Source organism: Sinocyclocheilus rhinocerous, unplaced genomic scaffold (genome assembly GCF_001515625.1).
Source record: "Sinocyclocheilus rhinocerous isolate Xijiao unplaced genomic scaffold, SAMN03320098_v1.1 scaffold768, whole genome shotgun sequence".
Lineage (NCBI taxonomy): Eukaryota > Metazoa > Chordata > Actinopteri > Cypriniformes > Cyprinidae > Sinocyclocheilus > Sinocyclocheilus rhinocerous.
The window spans coordinates 268,449-293,554 of NW_015634483.1; the positions used below are offsets into that span (position 1 = coordinate 268,449).

The following is a 25,106-nucleotide window of genomic DNA, read 5'->3' on the forward strand; positions in this document are numbered from 1 at the left end:
GTCACTCTCCCACTCTTTAACTTATATTTAGGCATTGTGATTACTTGAATATAGTCATACTACATTAAAAATCAGATACGTTATAACTTAATTTATTACGCTAAAAACCTGTCACTCATGAATCATAACGTCTGTCTGCTGAGCTCTCGTGATAAGTGCGGCTGTCGACGTTTACATCAGCACCAGAGCTTCTGCATTGTGTGTGTGTGTGTGTGTGTTTAGTAACGTTGTGGTGACTGACTGGATGCAGTACATGCATACTTGGGCCTTCTTGTCATCTCACTCCACAATAATTCACGTTTTGAGACTTGTCACTCTCCCACTCTTTAACTTATATTTAGGCATTGTGATTACTTGAATGCCAACAAGTGGGCAGGCATATGCTAATGTTTCATGTTGACTTCAACATGAAACGGCTTGGGATTCGTTTTAAAAACTACTCGTTTCAGTGATTCAGAATCGACTCTTTCTTTTGAGAGACAATAACTTTATACACTGTGCACTTTCAGATTTAAAACTTTGCAGGATGTTTTCATTCACTTAGAGCTGTGGCAATATGCTAATGTTTAATTTTGACGTCAACATGAAACGGCTTGGGATTCGTTTTAAAAACGACTCGTTTCAGTGATTCAGAGTCGACTCTTTCTTTTGAGAGACTTTAAATCAGATTTAAAACTTTGCAGGATGTTTTCATTCACTTAGAGCTGTGTTACACACTGCATGAAAGGAAATTTTCAAAAATCCTGTTGGAAAAAAACAGCATATGCAGGTTAGGTATGTTTTGAAGCTGGGAGGCTGGTTTGAGCTGGTTTAAGCTGGTCCTTTGCTGGTTTAAACTGGTCCTTAGATGGTGATGTGCTGGTCTTAAGCTGGTCGGACCAGTTTAGGACCAGCACATGACCAGCTAAAGACCAGCATAAACCAGCAAAGGACCAGCTTAAACCAGCATCCCAGCTTCAAAACATACCTAACCAGCATATGCTGGTTTTTTTCAACAGGAGGGGCACTTTAATGACAGATTAAATCCACGTCATACTAACAGAGCATTATGCTTCTAACCACAAATCGAGAACTATAGTTCCATCCATGTAAGGTTGCGATGCTTTTAGTGAATGTTTGTTTGAAAAGTGGTTTCGGGAAACGGGTTTCAGTCTTTCTACTTCCGACTTTCACATTTATTTCAGTGTATAACTTGCTGTTTCTTTGACATTAACTGTGAAATTTACTAGCAATTTCTGAGTTGAATTGTTTCCACAACCAAATTTGCTCCAGCATATTTAAATGATTTCTGAAGAATCATGTGACACTGTTAATAGTTGATGGCTGCTAAAAATTCAGCTTTTGCCATCACAGGAATAACATTTTAAAATATATTAAAATAGAAAATAGTTATTTGAAATGATAATATTTCACAGTTTTGCTGTATTTCTGATCAAATAAATGCAGCCTCGGTGAGCATGAGATATGTACTTCTTTCAAAAACATTTGAATTGTAATGCATGTTATGCTGAATATGACTTCCAGTATAACTACAGTATGCAAAATGTATAGAGATTAGTTGCTTCATGCAGGCTCTGACTATGCGGGAGTCAAGAATGGGACATGGACATGGGAGCAGCCTGACTACAGAGCTGTTTTGAATCATTAGGGAAAGCCCAGAGGAGGACAGAGTGAAGAGGCCAGAGGGAGACGCTCCGAGGCAGAGCTGCATTAATGGTGTTGCCTCGGAGGAGGCTCGGGTACAGTGAGGAGTAATTAAACAAGCTTTAGGAGATGCATACATCAGTGTGTGTCTTACCTGCTGATTCAGGATCTGCCGCTAGTCTAACTGATAAGAGAAATGACACCAGGAACCATGACTTCCTGAAAACCTGCCTGCCTGAGGGGAAAGAAGACTGATAAAGTGAGACTTGCCAAATGAAACAGCATAACCCTCAGCCTCATCACCCTCTTATCTTAAAAAATGGTAATAGAGGCATTACATTCTTTCTAATATATAATAATAGCAAAATACAACTTGAAATGATTTCAACACATTTAAACAAGTGCTGGGGATGCTATTTTGAAACTGTAGCAATAGTCAATAGTTTAAAGGGGTCATATGATGTTGTTAAAAAGTGAACAGTGTTGTAAATTCAACTTAACCACTGATTTCTAGTCGTGTCCTCTTTTGGAAGGCCAAACAAAGTATTTTCGCTTTCGCAACGAAACGCACAGCGTCTTCACAGCACGGCGGCGGCAGTGACAGCAACAATAAAGTTACGCCTTCTTTCTTTGCGTGAACATTTGGGCGGCGTTATGCAAATCTTCCCACATCGTGACCTAGACATGTGGGGGCATGTTTAAACGAGGCGTTTTAGGAGGGCGTGGACGAGTCTTAACTTTTATAAAGAATATCTCTTTGGGTTTGAGACTTTAGTCTTTGCAACTTTAGGGATCTTATCTATTCACGAACAGCTTGTAACACTCCAAAGAGAAAGGAAAACTTGAAATCGCATCATATGACCCCTTTAAACCAGTGGTGTCCAATCCTGTTCTTGAACTTCACTGTCCTGCAGAGTTTAGCCTCAACCCCAATTAAACACCTGACCCAGCCAATCAAGGTCTTACTACACATACTAGAAACTGTGTTGAGGCAAGCTGAAGCTAAACTCTGCAGGACAGTGGCTCTTCAGTCAAACAAAAAAGTTAGAGGTTTCAGTTCATAAAAATGATTTATGAGCACATTTTTATCTAAATTATATATTTTATAAAACATGTTGAACACCAAAATTGCTAGAAAATCAAAGCCATAAATCTAAACAAGTTGTGTTCCAATTTTGAGGTTTATATCTCAAAAAATTAGCTTTTAGTAAGATCTTATACGGGCACAGTACCAAACTTTTCCCAATAGATGCCAGCAGTACTTTGCTGGTATACACAGCAGTGGGATTTGTGATTCACAGAACAGTATAATTTCTCTCTTTACAGACGCACAGACACATGCACATTTTTTAGTTCACTCATACAAACCACACTCTGACATCCATAACAACACACCCACACAATTCTACTTGCATAATTTATCCAGCTGGCTCTAAAACACAGCAAAAGCAGAAAAGGGGAAGGGGGAGAAAAAGCCATTACTTTATAGGCCAAACCTGAGAAAATAGCAGCATTTGGTAAAAATAAATAAATAAATAGGCTAAATAAATTTTGAAGCTTTGCCAACAGATTGAAAGTCTAGAATCTAGATGAATGGCCTTGGGATAAAAAAACAGCTATTTGAATGGGTTTATTGGGACATTATTTTGTGTACCTAGTGTAAAATAGATCTATTAAAGGAAATGAAGGTGAAATATAAAAATTCTAATAAAAATACACGCCAAACTATGCAAAAAAAATCTATGCTGTGGGCATTAACACAGGCAAAATTATTTTTTTAAAAAACGAAAAAAGACAAAAATGTACATAAGGATACACAAACATATTATTTTAAAGGGGTCATATGATGCGATTTCAAGTTTTCCTTTCTCTTTGGAGTGTTACAAGCTGATTGTGCATAGATAAGATCCCTGAAGTTGCAAAGACTAAAGTCTCAAAACCAAAGAGATATTCTTTATCAAAGTTAAGACTCTGCCACGCCCCCCTAAAACGGCTCATTCTAACACGCCCCCACATATCTACGTCAATATGTGGAAATATTAGCATAATGCCCAAATGTGCACGCAAAGAAAGAAAGCATGGTTTCAGTAACCGCAGTTAGTGTTGAAACAGCATGTCAGGGAGACGCTGTGTGTTTCAGTGCGAAAGCAAAACAGTATTTGAAAAATAATGTGTTTTTTGAACATTAAAGCATGTCAACATATTCTGTTACACCAAATACACAAAATAATGATCTTTAAAATAGCATCATATGACCCCTTTAAATATGGTAAACAGACAACACAGAATTTCAGAAAAAAAGAAAACGTATTATTATTGTTAACATTTTATAAATCAATAAATTGTTAAAGTTGTATGAATTCAATTGATCAGTTATCCTCTTGATTAATTTTTTTATTATTAAAACTGAATCCAGAAAAAAAATGGAAATGGAATACAGAATTTGGGGGAAAGAATAAAGCAGATTTCATAGGGCCCTAACTAGAAGTGTTATTCTTTATTTGAGAAGGCTCAATGCAATGTACAGATCAAAAGACCATTGAATATTGTCTGACTTCCTTTCCTGACTCTGCCATTGATTTTTAAAGAGTGCTGTACTGTCAAACAGAACAGAAGCCATGAACTTTGGTTTTGATCATGATTCCCTTGACATCTGTTAAACCTGCTCCCTCACATCCGGTCTTTCTCTTTCTTAGCCCCACTTTCTCCCACTGTATTTTAAAATGCAGTAATAATTCAATACAAATAATAATACAAAATGCTCACTCATTATTATTATTATATCAAATAAATTTGGGGTTACATTTAGGCAATTTTACTACTTTGTACCAGGCTTACTTGTAAAGTTTTAAGTTAAGTACATTCTATTTCTATAGCGCTTTTCATAATGCACATTATTTCAAAGCAACATGATTATTTATTTAAATATGTGTTTATTATTTATATATTTTTTATGCATTATTTACTTGTGGTACAGATCTAATTAAAGAATTTATTATTCACATGAATAATTCATAATTAGGACTCCAGCTTTTGATGTTGATGAAGGTTTTCAGGACATTCAAGATCTGCAGTCTGGTAGAATTTAATCTAAAGCAGATGGACTTTTTTTCAATGTTTTGCCATGCATTTGAATGCCTTCACCTTTCAGTGCAAAGAGCAAAATGTCATACAAGTCAGCTGTTGTACAAAATGTCAAACAAGTCCATTCTTTTTAAGTAATCCAATATTCAGTTGTTTCTATGTAGCCACTATCACAACTGACCCACTCCATAATCCAGCACTGTCTGCTCCAGTGAGTCAGTATTAAAGCTGTCTTTCTTGGTTTGTTTTGCTGAGCTGATATTCTTCCCCCAGCAACAAGAGCACACAAAACACAAAGGCCATTGCAGGAATATACAACTACTGTCTGAGACATATTGAAAACCTGAACGCCAGAAAGTACATCTTGCTCTGACCTGAAGTGGTTGAATCCTGCTGTTTAGCTGAACGTTCAGACACCGTTTCAAGTGGGGCATGTTCATCTAATTCTGTCAATCATAACACAACAGGAATATATAAACAGCTGCTTAACTCACGCGACCCTATTCAAAACAACGTTAAGTACTGCAAGTGAAACATTGCTTTCAGTTCTGTAAACAATGAGTTAATACTGAGTGACTTACATTTTAGACACAATATTGACAGTTACTCTTTGCTCCTCCAACGGAAATATTTCCAAACAAAGCGACAGCAGGACCGTTGCAACATAATAGTGTTGTTTGATTTCTGAATGATTCAGTGTTTTGAATGAATCGGTTGAGTGAATGATTCAGTGTTTTGAATGAATCGGTTGAGTGAATGATTCAGTGGGCGTGAAAACTGCGCAGGAATGTTTTCGCTAACAAATCATGATTCGTCAGTACATTAATGTGTTAGTTGCATTATTACTCTAATCAGTCAAAATTCTTAAATGTGTATTAATATTTGATTCAGCATTTTACATTTAATTAATTTTTAAAAAATTCAGTTATCATATAATTTGTGCCTTTCACATTCTATGTGTGTTTGTCACCTACTGGACGTGCAGTCATGATTTAGGCTACTTATACAGTAACGATAATTAATTTTTTTGCATTCTGGTAATGAGTAAATTATCATTAGTAGTAGTAGTCGTAGATGTATTAGTATTAATATTATTTTTTCGCATTATGGAATGGTAAAGACTGCAACAGTGGTTTTCTGATATGTATCTCAAATATTTAATTTTCCCATATGCTATAAATGTAATTACATTTTTTTCACAACTTTAACCTAATCTGTTTAAATATTGTCATCTGCACAAAAAAAAAAGCTCTTTTATGCAACTTGTATGCATGTTTATTTTATTAATAAAATGTTAATATTATTTTGTTGATCAAATAGTAGATATATTAACATTTAAGGTGTTTTAGCATGTTATATATCAAATTAAATGAGATAATCTAACCAGGCATAAACATGATCCGTGTTTTTTTTTCATTTGTGCACATAGTCTTACATCTCAGGAGGATAGTGGTCATGGTTAAAATGTACATACATTTGAAATATATGTATATATATCTTTAGAATTAATTGATTCTTTTGAATGGACATCAATGAAGAAATATGCTTATATGGTATAGGCAGGGATTAACTGAGCAATGCTAACAGACTGGGCTGGGCTTCAAAAATGTTTACAGACCGCTGAACTCAAAAAGCACAGTTGAACAAAAAAATTCGAACTGATTTAATAGATATTGCATAAAAATGTAAATGCATAAAAATATGCAATTTAGAAGTTGTTTTGTTTTTCTGTCCTGACCAAAACATGATGGGACCTATATAAAGCAATCAGTGGTTATAAACCTTATTATTCTAGTACTTTATTATTCTAGCATTCTTTTTCATCCAGTTTTAGTGGTCTTAAAATGTTTACAGACCGCTGAACTCAAAAAGCACAGTTGAACAAAAAAATTCGAACTGATTTAATAGCTATTGCATAAAAATGTAAATGCATAAAAATATGCAATTTAGAAGTTGTTTTGTTTTTCTGTCCTGACCAAAACATGATGGGACCTATATAAAGCAATCAGTGGTTATAAACCTTATTATTCTAGTACTTTATTATTCTAGCATTCTTTTTCATCCAGTTTTAGTGGTCTCTACTGTTAATAACATATGAATAAGTGATTTGTAAAAGTATATAGATGTTTTTACAAGCTTTTAACAAAACAAGCTGAAGACAAATACTGCATAATGATTTGTATTGTTAAGATCTGTATGTGTATACATATGTATGTGCGTTCTGGGATACTTCCAGTGATATGTGGGATAATCATGTCAAGCCTTATTGCCTGCCAAACTGATAAAACAATTGTATTTCTACAGCTAAATCATCTGTGGTGTCTGCTGGAAATCTGTTGTAAATCAAACATTGAATTAAATTTAATCAGTGCAAACATTCTCCCCATAGAACACACACACACACACACACACACACACACACACACACACACACACACACACACACACACACACATACAGGAAATACCAAAGCATTCTAGGTCAGAATGGATGTATACATTGTTTTGACTCACTCAGTAAAACTCATGATTAGCCTTCTCAAATTCATTATAAAATGCAAAACACAACAAATGGCAAATTAAACAATTGTGAATCATATTGTAAGTGCTTATGCTGCTGTTTTTACTTTATATGAGAAAGTAATGTTTCTCTTACAAGTTATACTATCCCAATATCTGGTGATCTGTACAGGAAAAATGTTCCGCCGTTGTAAATATTTTTCCATGAGCATAATGCTGCATGCTCACAGAGGGGTAACGTGGGAAGACATATGGATCCAATCAGGAGAGAGGTCCCTTGGGGGTCCGCGCATGCTCAGGACCGCTGCAACAAAGGCACTGTCCCACATGTTTGAAATGGAACGTAGGAAATCCGAGACTGTGAAATGTGTAGGAATGGATCATGCTTCTCTCCAGGCATAAATAACGTCACGCCCCACCCTTCTTTGAAATGGAAATATTACCCGCAATCCTCAAATGAAGGTTTTCATCATTTGGGTTAAGCCCATTGGAGAGTTGGTTCGGGAGTTGATTATAGTTGGTCTGGTTAGCTATATTTTCGATCCAGCCAAATGCCATTTTTGAATAATGAAGAACATGACAGATAGTTTTTTTTAAAAATCACAGATATTTCTGATAAATAGCCTTGTCACATCTATCAAGTTTTCAACCACTGGATATATGTTGCAGCACTAGGTGGTGTTAGTTACCTATTTAAAACTGCAATTATGTGCAGTTGTGACTTTAATTTCGTCAACAAAAACTCTTTCATATACACATTTCGTAACCCATTTCGTAGGGCCCTATTATTGTTAATTAAAATGTAAATAAAGCATTAAAACTGAATAAAAACCTAAAACAGAATTTGGGGTCAAATAAAACAGATTTTTTTGTAAATGAAACAAAAAAATTGTTAAGTAATAACAGTAATTACAGTGTAATTGCAGTTATTTTTGTAATTGCCCTCAAGGGTTTGGGATTTTGAGTTTTGGATCTAACACATGTGTTTTAGAGAACCTGTCTGGACTTTGGAAAATGTGAGACAGCCAAAAACCAAACACATTTATTCCTCGTTGTTATTATACGCTCCCTTTTATCTGGGCCTCTTTCTGGCCATAAACTCAGTGTTTTATACTACAAACAGACAGATTTAAAAAAAATTTAATTTCATCTTTTTTAATTTGGTTAGCTTTTGAGGTTTTTATTGGAGCTTTTTGATCATGTGGAATTCATTAAGTTTAATCTCACATTCCTTCCTGAACATGACAAATGTTTGCAGAGTATTTCTTGATGTTGATGGCAAAGTTTTCTGAATGGATGGGTGTGCATGAGCCAAGAGGGTGTCCGTGTGTTTTCAGGTGGGCTTAGATGTATGAACAGGCCTGTGTGGAGCACTGGAAGCCAGAGGAACAAACTTTTACTCACCACATGGCTCTTTTACAAGGCTTCTCACTTCAGGACAGGACATGAAGTGCTTTCCCACACCGTATGCCACAATGTCAGCCTTCATAGTGCCTTTCTTTGATTGGAGATGAGAAGGACACAGAATTTCGCAGATGGTAAGGTACATCGCTGTCTGTCCCTAAAGGTTGTGTACCTCTTACACAGGGTCACACTCAAAGATCCAGATTTCCAAATGCTGGCGACAAAGAAGGCCATAGCTGTGCCGCAGCAGAGCTGAGGAATAAATGGAGAAGTCTTAACAGAAATGCCATTGAGTAAGAGTGCCTGGAAATGTCACAATGTAATAAGAGTGTTTGCTATTTGTGGTCTTTCATACAGGCTTGGCAGCACATCTGAGGGAACCTTGGAAAACATCTAGATCTGAGCCTCTTGCAGTAATGGCCCTCTTCAGTGCAGTGTCTGCCTCTTTATACCCCCCATTCTCCATCATTGTTCATTGTTTTCTCAGAAGTTAGTTGTATTTATATGGCACAGTTGGGCAGTTCAGAACGTGTGCTTGCGTTATTACACTACTATATGCATTTTAAGAAAAGTCTGTATTGAATTTTCACAGGTGTTTTACACATATAGTGATTGCATTGTGTTTTAGCGTTGAAGGAAATGCTCGTAAACTTAACAGAAACGGCACTGGTAATTTTACACCGTTTGGGACATTATCCATTTTTCTACTGATTTTTTTTTTTTTCTTACAGTGCATGTTCTTATTTAGAAAGCCTATATTCTATGTGGTAAACTATTGTGGTCTGAATATAAGTGATTTAGTTACCACAATAATACCCATGCATTTGGGTTTGTGGATGGCGTTGTTTTTTTTGTGTAGGTTTTGCCTCATAAACATGTTTTCAATGGCTCCTTATGGAATCGATCTGCTTCCCATTGTGGGTAAATTAACCACTAAGCAGGCAGAAGTTGATTTTTATATGACAGCCACAGGAATGTCACTTCACTGCGTTAACACGGTTTACATGCAGAACTGTCCGATTTGGGTTGTTTTAGGAGTGGATTCTAGAAAGTGCTGTATATTCCATTGATATTTATTGTAAATATAACCCACATTAAGTGATACTTGCTGAGTAGAGGTGTTCTACTATTTTTTTTTTTTTAAGCAATCAGATTTAAAGGAGTAGTTAACGCAAAAATTTAAGTTTGCTGAAAATTTGCTCACCCTCAAGCCTTTCAAGATGTAGATGAGTTTGTTTCTATTTCTGATTTGGACAAATGTAGCATTACATCATCACTCACCAATGGATCCTCTGCAGTGAATGGGTGCCATCAGAATGAGAGTCCAAACAGCTAATAAAAACATCACAGTAACTTCATTTGGACAAATTTAAAGGCGATTTTCTCAATATTTAGATTTTTTATTGCATGCATGCACCCTCAGATTCCAAATTTCCTCGGCCAAATATTGTCCTATCCTAACAAACAGGCCAGTATACATCAATGGAAAGCTTATTTCATCATCTTTCAGATGATGTATAAATCTCCATTTTAAAAAATTGACCCTTATGACTGGTTTTGTGTACTAGGGTCACATATAGTATACAGTATTGTATCAATAAAGTCATTATTACCTGCTCTGCAAATATATTGTATGCCTCGGCTATTTGCATCAGTATTTGCATAATTTAATTTGGCTGTCCAACACTCAAATTTATTTTTGTGTCTATAAAACTTAAATTTTTATACTCCAGTTACTGAAGAGTGGTGTATATGTGCTTTGACTTTCTATGCAAAAAATGTGTCCGTACATTTAACAATACACTTAACCATATTTCAAAGACAATAGAAATAATTATGAAATTACATGTGAAGATACTTAAACGGGTCAACAAAGCAATATAAAATAATAGCATTTAATATAAATTAAAACTATAATTCATTTTCATTTAATTGTAAATAACATGCATATAACATGTAAATAACATGAAATTAAGTGTCCGAAAACATAATTTCTCACTTATGGGCAGACACTGCAGGCAAAAACACTGTTTTTTCATGCACCTGTCAATTTTGAGATTTTGGACTTTTTGGTTTTTCATAAAGTGTTTTTTCAGACTAGTGGAAAAAAAACATCCAAAAGACACTGTTAAGTGTATCTTTTATAGCACTTTATCTATTTGTGTCAATAGATTTCATTTACAATACATATTTTTAAAGGCCGTTTTCTCAAAATGAGTTTTTTCTCCTACACTGAGCCATAAATCTCCACTTCAGTAGCACTTACACACACCAAACTTTACATTTTTACTCAAACCCACGACCTTCGGGTTACAAGTCTGGAATGTTTTGATTGTCTTTGTTTAATGCATTTTGTTAAATTTTGAAATCGCTGTCATTTGAAATTGACCGATGACATCCTAACATGCAGTCCATGTAAATGTAATGTTTTTTTTGTTTAATGTTTGTTTCAGTCAAACAGTAAGTAGGAGTGATTCCCTTTGGAAGTCAGTTGCCCCTTTTGACATGAGTTGCTGTAACATCTTGTTTGTCAGCCCTAACAATAATTAAAAAGCCAAGATGGACCTTGCTGGAAAAAACACATTATATCTGAAAAGATACACTTCAGTTGAATCACCTGATCATCCACTTAAGCCATTGGTTTTAATTTAATTGGTTTTAATGGTCATAATTGTCAATTATTTATTTATTATTAAACTTTAAAGATTTTAATTTAATTCCAGTGTTATTTCTGCAATAACAATCCTGAATTAAAATTGAATACTCATGTGAAAACCACACATTTTATTTAGTATTTTATTTATGCATAAAGTAAGCAACTCTCGTCTCCTCACAAAAACAATTAAAAGTTACTGAAGTGTCTGAAACAACAACAAAATGTGTCTCTTTTGCTATCAGAGGTTGTTTTTGGAAAACACTCTCAGCTGAAGAGAAGGAATTCAGTGAAGTTGTTAAATCAACTGTCTGCAACATCATGCAAGAAGAAAAAAAGTGATGCTTTGTTAACTACGGAGAAATGTAGCATTACATCACTTGCTCACCAATGGATCCTCTGCAGTCTGCAGTGAATGGGTGCCGTCAGAATGAGAGTCCAAACAGCTAATAAAAACATCACAGTAACTTCATTTGGACAAATTTAAAGGCGATTTTCTCAATATTTAGATTTTTTATTGCATGCATGCACCCTCAGATTCCAAATTTCCTCGGCCAAATATTGTCCTATCCTAACAAACAGGCCAGTATACATCAATGGAAAGCTTATTTCATCATCTTTCAGATGATGTATAAATCTCCATTTTAAAAAATTGACCCTTATGACTGGTTTTGTGTACTAGGGTCACATATAGTATACAGTATTGTATCAATAAAGTCATTATTACCTGCTCTGCAAATATATTGTATGCCTCGGCTATTTGCATCAGTATTTGCATAATTTAATTTGGCTGTCCAACACTCAAATTTATTTTTGTGTCTATAAAACTTAAATTTTTATACTCCAGTTACTGAAGAGTGGTGTATATGTGCTTTGACTTTCTATGCAAAAAATGTGTCCGTACATTTAACAATACACTTAACCATATTTCAAAGACAATAGAAATAATTATGAAATTACATGTGAAGATACTTAAACGGGTCAACAAAGCAATATAAAATAATAGCATTTAATATAAATTAAAACTATAATTCATTTTCATTTAATTGTAAATAACATGCATATAACATGAAATTAAGTGTCCGAAAACATAATTTCTCACTTATGGGCAGACACTGCAGGCAAAAACACTTTTTTTTCATGCACCTGTCAATTTTGAGATTTTGGACTTTTTGGTTTTTCATAAAGTGTTTTTTCAGACTAGTGGAAAAAAAACATCCAAAAGACACTGTTAAGTGTATCTTTTATAGCACTTTATCTATTTGTGTCAATAGATTTCATTTACAATACATATTTTTAAAGGCCGTTTTCTCAAAATGAGTTTTTTCTCCTACACTGAGCCATAAATCTCCACTTCAGTAGCACTTACACGCACCAAACTTTACATTTTTATTCCTGTCTATATTCTGAAGGTTTTTACAGAGGGGTTTGTTCATATATAATTTTCTTGATTATATACATTTTATTCCCACCAAAATTGTGAAAATATATTGTTTTCTGGCTGTTCAAAGTATTTTCTGAATTATGGAGTGACAAAAAGAGATACCCAGAATTCCCTCTGTAAAAACATTTGACTCTAATATGTCAAAGAAATTCAACAAGAATTTTGAAACCGACATCATCCAGTGTTCAGATTTTTGTACTAGAAATGTATGCAAATTAGCGCATATTTCATTAAATAATGCCTCATTTGCATATTTAAACATAACATTTTAGAAAACTTGTAATACAAAAATTTTTTGCAATTATCAATGTAATCAATCAACTGGGTAAGTAAGGTGATAACTATTAGTAAAAAAAATTACCCTATTAACCTGCAGTGTCTCACCGTAAGTACATTATTTTAAAGTATATTATTTCTGCAATAAGTGCTATTTAAAAAGTACTTCTTTTTCACAAGGGCACAAATGTTCAATATGCACTACTGAGAGCAGAAGATGATTAAAATCAGGACAAAGAAATCTATATGACCTATGTGAAGTAACCCTTTAATTTATGATAATTTTACTTAAAAAGAAAATGTTTTTTATGCGAATTTTATATATTGTTCACATTACATTATTAAAAATATGGGGGTGTGATATGACTCAGACTTAAGAGTCACACAATGATGTAAGGAACCACAGTCTGAAAAAGCATCAAGATCAAATGTATCTGCTGTTTTAACAAGATGACCTCAGTGACCACAAACAGACCAAATTCAATATGCACTACTGAGAGCAGAAGATGATTAAAATCAGGACAAAGTGAAGTATGTGAAGTAACCCTTTAATTTATGATAATTTTACTTAAAAAGAAAATGTTTTTTATGTGAATTTTATATATTGTTCACATTACATTATTAAAAATATGGGGGTGTGATATGACTCAGACTTAAGAGTCACACAATGATGTAAGGAACCACAGTCTGAAAAAGCATCAAGATCAAATGTATCTGCTGTTTTAACAAGATGACCTCAGTGACCACAAACAGACCAAACAAATCAACTGTGACATCATTTCTGATACACATGAAATCACATTTGCCATGATAATGTTTTGTAGAAAACATCTAATTTCCTATCATTTCTTAAACAGCCACCAGGTGTCACCCTACTCACACAGATTCTGTGAGCAACTTCAGAACGTCTTCTATGAGGCTGAGCATTCTTTGTGTCCACACACATTTTGTCTGTCCACCCACAGTTCCCTGTTGGAAGACCCATTCTGATAACATATTTGCTTATTTGTCTATAATGAGGCTGAAGATAATTTTTGTCTGTGCTAATGCGAGGGCAGTCTTCATGCTCGCACACTATAATTAATTATTTTTGGTCTAACTGATCACTGTGGTGGTTCATCATGATTCATTTTTACCCTGTAAAGGCATTTTAATTTTGAAAACCTCACGAAATGGCTGGACAAGTGTAGTTTTTCTTCTTCTTCGCTACCTGCTATTGACAGTCAGATTTAGATGGTAGCCTAATAAAAGTAATTGTGAAAATGACTTTAATGGGCAAATTTGAAAGCACTTATAAATATTGGTAGAGTCAGCATTACGTTTTGGTTTGTTTTCCCTAGATGAGAAAACCATACATTTTCGAATCCCTGCTAAAAGATCCATTTTAATAGAACATTAGCATATATGACTATGTTAGCCTCTAAGCTAACAGCCAACATCACAAAACTTAATTAGTAAATCATACCAAATCATTGTAGAAGTGTAAACTACACTAACTGACCCACACTCAACATTTTACAATGTAGTCGTGCTGTTCTTACATTGTGAGCCATTTCCTCTTTCATTACAGTTTTAATTCTTTAGGTGAGGTAATAGGAATTTCAAACAGAGTCATTCATTCTCACAAAGCAGGCCTACTTTTCCTCATCTCCCCTTCACAAAAGCAGGAACACACACAGGTGTCCTGTCCATATTGTCTGTCCCGGAGAGTGGGAAGCATGTGACGAGTGTCTTTTCACACAGTTGAAGTCATCAACGGGTGAAGTTAGCAATTCCCATAACATTAGCGATCAAGAAAGGAAGAAGGAACAAAATGAATGATTTTTCTGTAAATCATGTTAGGTTTACCATGCGTTCACATGTTCTGTGTGTGTTATACGAGTGTCATTTGAAAAGGCTTTTATCCATTTACATTATTAGCTTCATTTTTGTCACATTACAAATAAACTTAACATAATATAGACATGATATGACGAGATTTAAGTAACATGAAACACCACTGAGATGTCTGTCACATTAAAAATTCATATTAATTAGGTACATGAGCTTGACAGCAATTAAATAAAAGGAAAAAGGGAACTCACACACTATACAGGCCTGAATAAAAACTGCTGTAGCATTTCTGTCCTGAAATAAACTGTTCATGTTCTCTTTTTCCTTTATTTCAGTAACAAAGCCATGGAACATTTCCTGTGTGCATCAACAGAGAATATTCACCAGTTTGAAATGTGAAATGTCTCTCCAAGATTTTTAATGACTATGTGATTATATATCTCAGATGCATGAGTAATTCCTACTGATGACTGTTCTGTATGGTTTATGTACCGAGGTCATTTTGAAATACAACATTTGTCCACAGGGGGTCTCTACAGATCAATCTTAAGGTGTTAGACCCGAGCTGTACAGCATCTAAAACTCAAAACCTGTGCTACTTTTTTAAACCAGTTAGACAGTTTGTAAATGATGACAATTTAAACTTTTGTAGGAACTATTTAAGGTAAAGCCGGTTCACACATATGGTCTGAGTTAAATGAGATGCAACATAACAGAACCATTCTCTTATATCTGATGCACTAATAGTTAACATTTCTCTCTAAAATCTTCTCATGGGCATGTGAGGAGCATTGAGAGCCAACGGTTAGGTGGGTTACATTTACAAGTGTCCTCCTAATTTCTGGCACCATTCTCACAATCATCATTGCCATATTTTTAGGGCTCCTTGCCAAGTGGACACTTCAACTGTGTCCCATGCTGAGAAGATTTCGCCAGGTCGTGGAGAGAGCCCATCTCATCTCTGAAGAGGATCTTGGGTAATTAGCATTAGTGCATGTAATTAGAGGTGAACCAGTGCAAAAAAGGCCAACGTTCGTCATATAGCTGGTGCCAAAATGTCCAAAGTACCCACTGGAGCCTGTGAGATAAGTGGCCTGGCAGTGTTTCCATACCACTGTTTTAATGACACATACTTGATGAGCATGTGAACTACCAGCTAGTGATACGCTCTTATATGACGCAAATGAAACAGCAGAAAATCTCCTGCTTAGATTCTCAAATGTCCTCTCAAATAAAAAGCCCAAATTATTATTATTATTATTAAATGTATTAAATAAATATAACATAGTAAAGAAATATGTCATCACTTTGTAGTATATAGACATTCCATTTACATGAGTAGCTGAGACTCATTATACTGTGTATTACACACACTCATGCACATATTATATAGTTATAATATTTTTTAGTTCTAAAATTATTATTATTATTATTATAGAATTATATATATATATATATATGGCCAATGTTCAAGATTAATTTGAATATATACATGTTACATGTGTTTATTTGCTCCAGTTATTATAGACTTGACATAAATTAACATTTTTATTTGGAAACTTTATATTTACATAGCCTTTCAGTGATGAGAGCCTGACTTGTTACTTGCCTGCACTGAGCTTGGCCTAAACAGTTGTAAATATGTCATTTACCAAAATAGACTGGATATATTGTGTTTCACAATAAGCAGCTTCCTGTGGAAGCAATGATATGTGGCGCCCGTTCTTGACATTTTTAATGTTACTAAAACTGAATGTTTTCGATTTAAGAACGTTTTGTATGATGTGGAATACTTCTTGATGTCACTGCTCGATAAATGTTCACATCTGATGCAGGTAATGCAATTTTCCCAAAATTGACTTTCTATATGTCTCGATGTGATTAGCATCTTTGATTCTGCTTCACACACATGCACTACACAATACTGGCAGCATTTCAGCTAAGCACACTATCATTGTGTAATATTCTATGTGATCTATTGCTTTTGCTTCATCTGAGCAGCAGTTTTCCTCAAGCGAATCCACAATAAACAGCCATGTAAACATAACAGAGGATGGCTCTCGGAGCAGGGACTGACATAAAGGCACTGTGCCAAGGTAAATAAATGGCCTGAGATGTGACGTGCTTTCTGACAGAATGGTCAACTCTGCCCCTCGCCCTAAGACGCACAGCACGAAAGTCCAGAGAGGCTGACCATTAGACATGCACACTTTATATGAAAGTGTCATGAATTAGTCTTTTATTAAATGGTTGGATAATCACAGTGAATAATGTAGGTATCCAGCCATATGAGCTGTTGTCTTCACATGTACTATTGTAGATTTTGAGTCATATTATTGAATGCACTGAGATTAGTCATTTAGTCTTAAAATGTTAATATAAAAATGTAAGAGAAAAGTTTAGAATTTGCACAGAAAGCTTATGGTTTTCCAATACAAGGCTCATTGTAAAATGCATCTTTTTTTTTTTTTGCAAAACTCTACCTACCTATTCATTCAATTCACTTAAAGGTCCCCTGAAATGCTTAGAAACATGCAACGTTACTCTATGTGGGATTCTAGAGAGCATTTGATTGGACAGAAAGTTTAATAAGAAGCTGAAGTACGATGTGACGTAAAAAAAAAAATTGTTGAGCCGTTTTGGAGGAAGTGACGATCTGCAAGCTTTGAATGCTTATATCTTCTAAATACGAATTTAGTCACTGTTTTGGAGCACACTGCCTTATAGATAACCTTAAGACTAACATATTGATACTAACACCCAAAAAACTTTAATTTTGATTTCATGGGGACTTTTTTCATGTGGTTCTTGCACAATATTATGTTATGACCTCAAAACACTTTCACCATAGTGCATTATTTGTAAACTAATGCTTTTTGACATTTGCATCTTATAACCAGCTCCATATGTATGGCTTTTCAGACATAGCAAACTTGCTCAGTAGCTCACCTTTGAACTTTGAACATTGAACTTGCAATGCAGAACACTCGGATACGAGTCCTATGAAACGTGAGTCGCAAAAGATTTCAAAGAATTGTAGAATCAAGCTAAATTGACATGGTTGCTTCAGAAAATGTGTTGTCTCACATTTGCTTTTGTTAACACTGTCGGTTAGGTATAAGGTAGGGTGAAGTGTAGGTGGTATGTGTCACTCACCAGATATTTCATTTCCGAACTGCTACAATATGTACAACAATTCATGTAATAAAACATTGCCAGATTCAAATTCATCTGTTTCGAATAGAACTGAATAGACTTTTAGTGCCACTTACTGGACATTTTACTTGCAGAAATGTTGCCACAGGCACGTTTTTTTCAGTTTTTACAGCTTCATTTGTTGTTTATGCATTTACAAAATTTACTGGTTACTTTTGAATGATAAACACTTTTAACAGAGTGTTTGTTTTGGGTCTTAACACAAATCCAGCTGAGAACCAACAGACCTGCTCGATACATAGTTCTTGATACATGTTTAGTTGCGACTCTGTGTCTAAGCTAACACCTAGAGTCATAATGTTGAATATGTAACCACATCATACTGTTGAAGAGTTCTGCCCCTCGTACTATATGTGTTTTCTTCTTTCTCATAGATAAAAAATCCTTTCAAAAGTTTTATAATGAGCCAGCTATGTCATTACGTACCGTTAGCATTGCAGCTCAATCGTTATGCAAGAGATCTGATGAGATTTCTGAGGCAAATTAGAAAGAACGCCGCCTATGCTTGTCTTCTACAAAACCGATAGTAAAAATGTGGAAGACAAATGACAGTGTTTGAGAAAGAATTAAACAAACGAAGAACTCTGCGGAAAGAAATCACCTCGGGGACAGCAGTAGTCAGCCGTTAAGAAACAACCCTGTTTCCTGCATATACCCAGTGGACTAAGAGGACACGTTTGGGGTGGTACAACATATTCTCTCACACTGTTGCTTAACACAGCTGTCATTATAAAGCATTGGACATATAGCCTTGACTGAATCTCTGGGTTAATTCATGGGTTACGTATTTTCATGACTTGTCCATGCATAGGCCAATAAGGCCCATTAAATACTTTTGCACTGCATTATTAGTGGTGCTTTAAGTGAAGCACCACTATCACTATTGCTCATAGAAAGTACACTTTTAACATAATTGAAAATATAATTTACGAAAAATATTAATGGATTATAAAGTGTGAACAGGATATAATCTTTTCAGACACTTTATTGTATGTTATTTACATTTGAATGAAAATGAATTTAAAGAATTAAATACAATTAGTTTAACTCTTAAGAGTGTTTTTTTACCTATACTTAAGTAGGACGTAAGTACATCTTTATATGTAATTTCATAATTACTTCTTTTGCCTTTGCAAAACGGTTAAAGTGTACTGTCGAATGTACTGACAAGCATGTATGGCAAACTCAAATATATTGTAATATAATTTTTATTGAAACTTGTCTTGTATTTACATATATTTGTAATTAAAAAATTAATAATAATAATTTTTTTTTTTTTTTTTACAAAAGTACACCGGAAAAAAATGATACAAATTTTTTTCAGGTAAGTGGTTGCAAACAATTTTTTTTAGCTACATTAAAAAAAAAATGTTGAAAGTTAATCAACTAAATTTGTTTATTTAAAGGTAGCTAAAATAAATTGATTGCAACCACTTACCTTAAAAAAATTGTAAATTCAATTAATAATTTTTTTTGAGTGTACTTTGTAAAAAAAATGAGTACAAAGGGTAAAAGTGCACTTACGTGTGTTAAGAAACATAGTTTATAAAGTGTACCACCAATATTTTATTTATTATAATAATTATAAAATGTATTATTTATTTTTTATTAATTTTATTTATGACATTATAATGCTATTATATTATCTGTGAGTTTTTTTTTAATTATATACTTTGAACATTCAATACAGTTAGGCACTATTCTTTTTCACAAGTAAATAAATATTTTGAAAGTAAACATGTTGTCTTTCTTTGCAATTTCTCTAGAGTCAGAGCATATCACTATTTGAAATATTTCTAAATAATTCCATATTGAACTGACATCATAAATGCTTGCAAGATTTTAAGGAGAATTTAAGGGGGTTTCATGCTGGTCATTTTGCTCAAGTCAGTGTATTTCCTATCGCATTTTGATTCAAGTGTACTGACCTGATTTATTCATCCAAAATGTGGCATATTCCGTGACATTCCGCATTATAGGACTTCCATTTTTATGACTGGATTTTATACGAACCAGTCCATGTTTTCTGCATCGCGGAAATCATAGGGCCATATGACTCATATTTTAGAGGAGTCAGTGCTATTTGGGGAAAAAAACAATTAAATCTGTATGTGGATGTGTGTAAATATTGAAATGTAAACCCCTTTGTAATCGTTAACATTTTCATAAGCAGGCCTAACTGTAATTTAATTTTTAAAAAATGTAGTAACTGTAATTAAATTATAACGCCGGTACATGTAGTTACTCCCCAACACTGGCTCTAGTAATATAAAGCAAGTAGTTTATAGGAAGTACTCTGTATAGTAAGTATGTCTTATAAAGACTAATGTTGTCAAGCATGTCAATTGCATCCTGTTTGAAAAATGAATGAAGAGTTTTTTTTTTCCTTTCGCCACAGGGTAGCACAACATTGTGATATAGTATCCCCAATGACAGAGCAAATAGGCTTACAAACGGTCTCAGAAGACTTGAGAAAACAACACTCATATATCAAACTCCCATTTAGGGAAGGATCAAACCATTTTGTCACGGAAAAAAAGTCAGCCTGCCTCCACTGCCCTGCACGCCCACCTCCACACCGAAGAAACCATGGCCTGATGAATGGGGCTACTTTCACTACTGTAGCGGTCTAAGGTGGAACCAACACTCATCTTAGTACAATGACCAAACCCCATCAGAAACACAGAAAATCACTTTGCCTGAGATAGATGCCAGAGTTAGTCTTGCTACAAGCGGTTTCCACCTCACTGACTTAGTGCTCGGCCTGATGAATGTGAAGACAGTTTAAACTTCAGCTGTTTTCAAGGTGGTGAGGAGAGCATTTTCTAGGAAGTATAGCTTGTAGAATCTCTTAAATGTAAGGAAATATAATTAAAATGAACCGAAATTCATATGATATGATATATATGACTGATATATAGACAGAGCAATAGATAGAGCTAATGTTTGCAATGCCACCTATTAAAACGTGTATGTATGTATGTATGTATGCATCTCAACTTTTAAATTTAATAAAAAAATAAAAAAAACACTTCATTCCAAGAATGGATTACCTGTGGTGAATTTCTCTGAATTACAATTCCAAAAATCCCGTTTAACTTCCTGTGGGGTGTGGCCAATTCACACTCATGAAATGAAAGTTTCACACAATGTTTCATGTTTCACGTGTAACAAAATGTGCATGTTCCCGCCATACATCAAAAATGCTGGGATGTAATTGCAACAACAATATAAAATTTTCAAAACAGATAAAGTGGTTATATTGTGAATATACTGTAGATTTTAAATGCAACTTAAGTAAATTGCTTGGAAAACATGTTATTATTTTTTTAAGAACAAATGGTGTACCCCAACTTAATGTCTGTGATGTTTCCACAATGTATGTCGGCCTTTTAAGAAAAGGGGGAAGTGTAAATGTCATTGCCAGTCATGCTTGAACTGAGTGGTGCATGGTGAGTACATTATTTCTTATTAATTTGCATACATTTTTCTAAATTTGTCACACTTTATTAGAGTCTTTGGTGTTATGCTGATAAATTTGAGATACTTATTCTAAATTTCGATAAATGTAATCTTATTAATATATATGAAATGTCCCATGATCTTGAAACTATCACAATGCCAAACCCAAATTTAGAAAAGTCTGCATTTAGGCTAATTTGTCTGTGGTGTTACTGTCTCTCTTGGCAGAAATATTGGTAACACCACAGACATAAGAAGTTACCACCAATATTTGGCTAAAATTATTTTAATACCAAAATGCACTTAAAGGAATAATTCGCCTTAAAAATGATAATTGGCTGAAAATGTACTCGCCCTCCAGCCATTCAAGATGTAGATAAGTTTGTTTCTTCACCAGAAAGGATTTGGAGAAATTTAGTATTACATCACCAATGGATCCTCTGCAGTGAATGGGTGCCGTCAGAATGAGAGTCCAAACAGCTGATAAAAACATCACAATAATCCACAAGTAATCCACAAGACTCCAGCCCACCAGTCAATGTTTTGTGAAGTGAAATGCTTCATGTTTGTAGGAAACAAATCCATCATTGAGGTTTTTTTTATACTTTAAACCGTCGTGTATGGCCAAAATACAAGTCCATAATCCATAATAGCTCTTCCTCTAGTTAAAAGGCCCATCCCCTGTTGTCCTCTCACATCAAAATCCACCGACATATTTGTTTTGGACTGGTTATGTTTGTAAATGGTACTTAATCTGTGCATATTTCTCTCCTGATTCAGATGGTATGACTTCACTGGAGAAAGCAATATTGTGGATTTTAGTGGAAGGAATGTTGTTATGATAAATTTGTTTATTACAAGCAGATTTTCATTAAAGAAGATTGATCGGTAGACTGGAGTCATATGGAATACTTGTGGATTATTGGGTTGTTTTTATCAGCTGTTTGGACTCTCGTTCCGACGGCACCCATTCACTGCAGAGGATCCTTTGGTGAGCATGTGATGCAATGCTAAATTTCTCCAAATCTGTTCAGATGAAGAAACAAACTCATCTAAATTGTGAATGGCCTGAGGGTGAGTAAATTTCCAGCCAACTTTCATTCATTAATTTAAACTTCCATTTTACTTAATTTGGCATATTAAAGAAAATTTTCATTCATGGCAATACATTTTATGATTTTATAAAAAGCTATTTTTACAACTTCTGTCTCTCAAGACTCTCAGATCTGTCTGGTGGATACTAGAAACCACCTAGAGCAACCTAGCAACCACCTAGAACACCCTAACAACCACACGGCAACTCCAGCAACTATACTGAACACCTTAGTATTATTGAGCACACACAAACACCACTAATGTAAACTTAGTGTTCAACTATATAGTATACTGTATAGTGTTATAGTTCCCCACTGGAGCATAGGGCAAAAGGTAAACCACTTACTTCTGCTCTCAAAGGTTGACTTCCAATGCACAATGTGAATCTTTCTTTGTTTGATTTTCTTTGCATCCTTTTGCATCTATCATTAGTCACTCTTCACCTTTCATATAAAACAACCCGCTAATTTTATTTTAAATGTGCAAGTGCTTAAAAAGTCTTAAAGGGCAAATTTTGACCTTTCATAGAAAGGATTTTGGCAGACACGTTTCATATCCTTATTTTGAGGTCTGTGGATTCCCCTAACAGACCTGAGCCTTTGTACTAAGATCTTCACCCCTGCACTAACCTCCAGAGTGCGACAGGCTCTATCTATCTCACTTTCTCTCTTTTCATTTGAGTCTTATGGGGGGAAGAATATGCTTGTTCCACAATATTGTTTTTACAGCTGTTTGTGTGCAGAGCTTCTGCATTGTGTGACATCAAATGAAAGAAGTGAAAACTCAGCACAAATAGTTGTGAAACGATACAGTCTGGCTTCACAACCTTAAATTGTATGCCTAATAACTAGAACACATGACGAAATGAAAATGTCATTACTTTAAAAGACTAATTATTGTTGTCTCCTAATGAGCTGCCCTCTGATGCCTCATGACAGAAGGTGACTGAATAGGACTGTAAATCAGATTAATGTAAATGAATATTGCATCTAAGATTTCAATATTATTAATATAAATCAATATTTCATGTCCATGTTTTTTTTTTATTAATAATGAGAAGAATTATGCCTGTCACACACTACCTAAAGTTGTGTATGAAGGTTTAAATATGAAAAGTTAATAATTAAATAATATATTTTTTTAAAGAAGTAAAAACAGTAATACTGTAAAATATCATTACAATTTAAAATAACTGTTTTCTATTTAATATATTTGAAAATGCAAATTATTTCTACGACAGCAAAGCTAATTTTTTAGCATCATTACTGCAGTCTTCAGTGTCACATGATCCTTCAGAAATCATTCTAATATGCTGACTTTCAAAATCATTAAAAATATTAATAATTATTATTCCTCTATTTGACCAGTAGTGAGTTTATCTTTCAATAATGATTGATGGCCTGTATGTTATGTCTTACAAAAAATTATAATAATAATAATTATTATTATTATAAATGAACTTTTCCACGACATTCTAATTTATTGAGATGCACCTGTAATTAATTTACAAATATGGTTGAAAACTTTTTTTGTAAAGCCTTTCTAAATATTGTTCTACATTATCTATATATATATATATATATATATATATTATGAAGACATACAGTAAGCTGTTTTCTTTTTTTAAAGATTGCTATTACTGTATATAGTATATGACACAACATTTACAGAAACAATAAACCCTTGCAGGGTGGATTCAACACAATAATAAGACAACATGAGATTAATAATTAGGCAGTATGCAGTGATACACATTCACGTATATATAATTTATAGCAATCACCATCCGATACTGGAAAGTGTTTTATAATGAGCCTTATGTAGAGAGATTGACAGATGGATGTTGCATTATAAACTAATTGCTCAGATGTTCAAAAGAATTTCAAACCAGCAGCATGAGGAAAGCTGCTTTTGAATTTCATTCCAGTGAAAGATCAAAGGCAAGTCCTTGTTTTTAGAATGGTATTAATGTATCTCTTTAGCAAAGACAGGAAATGATTCATCACTTCAACCTTTTCTTCATAAGGTATTTGTGCCACTATTATTACTTATATTTTGTGCATAGTAAAGCCTCAGCATTTTGATTAGAGTCACGAAGCATTGTCAGCTCCCTGGTAAACATCCATTATTCCCTTCACTCACACGCACTCACACACTCCCAGGATCGGCAGCTTTGTCAGAAGGAGGAAGTAAAATCTCACAAGCTGACATGTCACCGTACATCCTCCATTCCATCCCGAGAGTTTTCCCAACCTGGGCTATGACTACAAAGCAGGAAAATGCAAGGAATGCCTCTCAATGTCACGGAGGAATCAGCGGCTCTGAGCGCCTAAAATCATTAAAAATATTAATAATTATTATTCCTCTATTTGACCAGTAGTGAGTTTATCTTTCAATAATGATTGATGGCCTGTATGTTATGTCTTACAAAAAATTATAATAATAATAATTATTATTATTATTTTATATATATATA

At 34.3% G+C, this 25,106-nt stretch overlaps 1 long non-coding RNA gene across 1 annotated transcript in view; it reads right to left on the minus strand.

Moving 5' to 3' along the window:
- LOC107745647 (uncharacterized) overlaps positions 1-5,410 on the minus strand; it is a 16,055-nt gene extending 10,645 nt beyond the window's left edge. The window contains exons 1-2 of the long non-coding RNA XR_001640620.1: positions 5,310-5,410; positions 5,103-5,174 (exon numbers count right to left, since the gene is read on the minus strand). This is a non-coding gene — a long non-coding RNA (uncharacterized LOC107745647). The remainder of the gene's footprint in view (positions 1-5,102; positions 5,175-5,309) is intronic.
- Between the last annotated feature and the right edge of the window lie 19,696 nt (positions 5,411-25,106).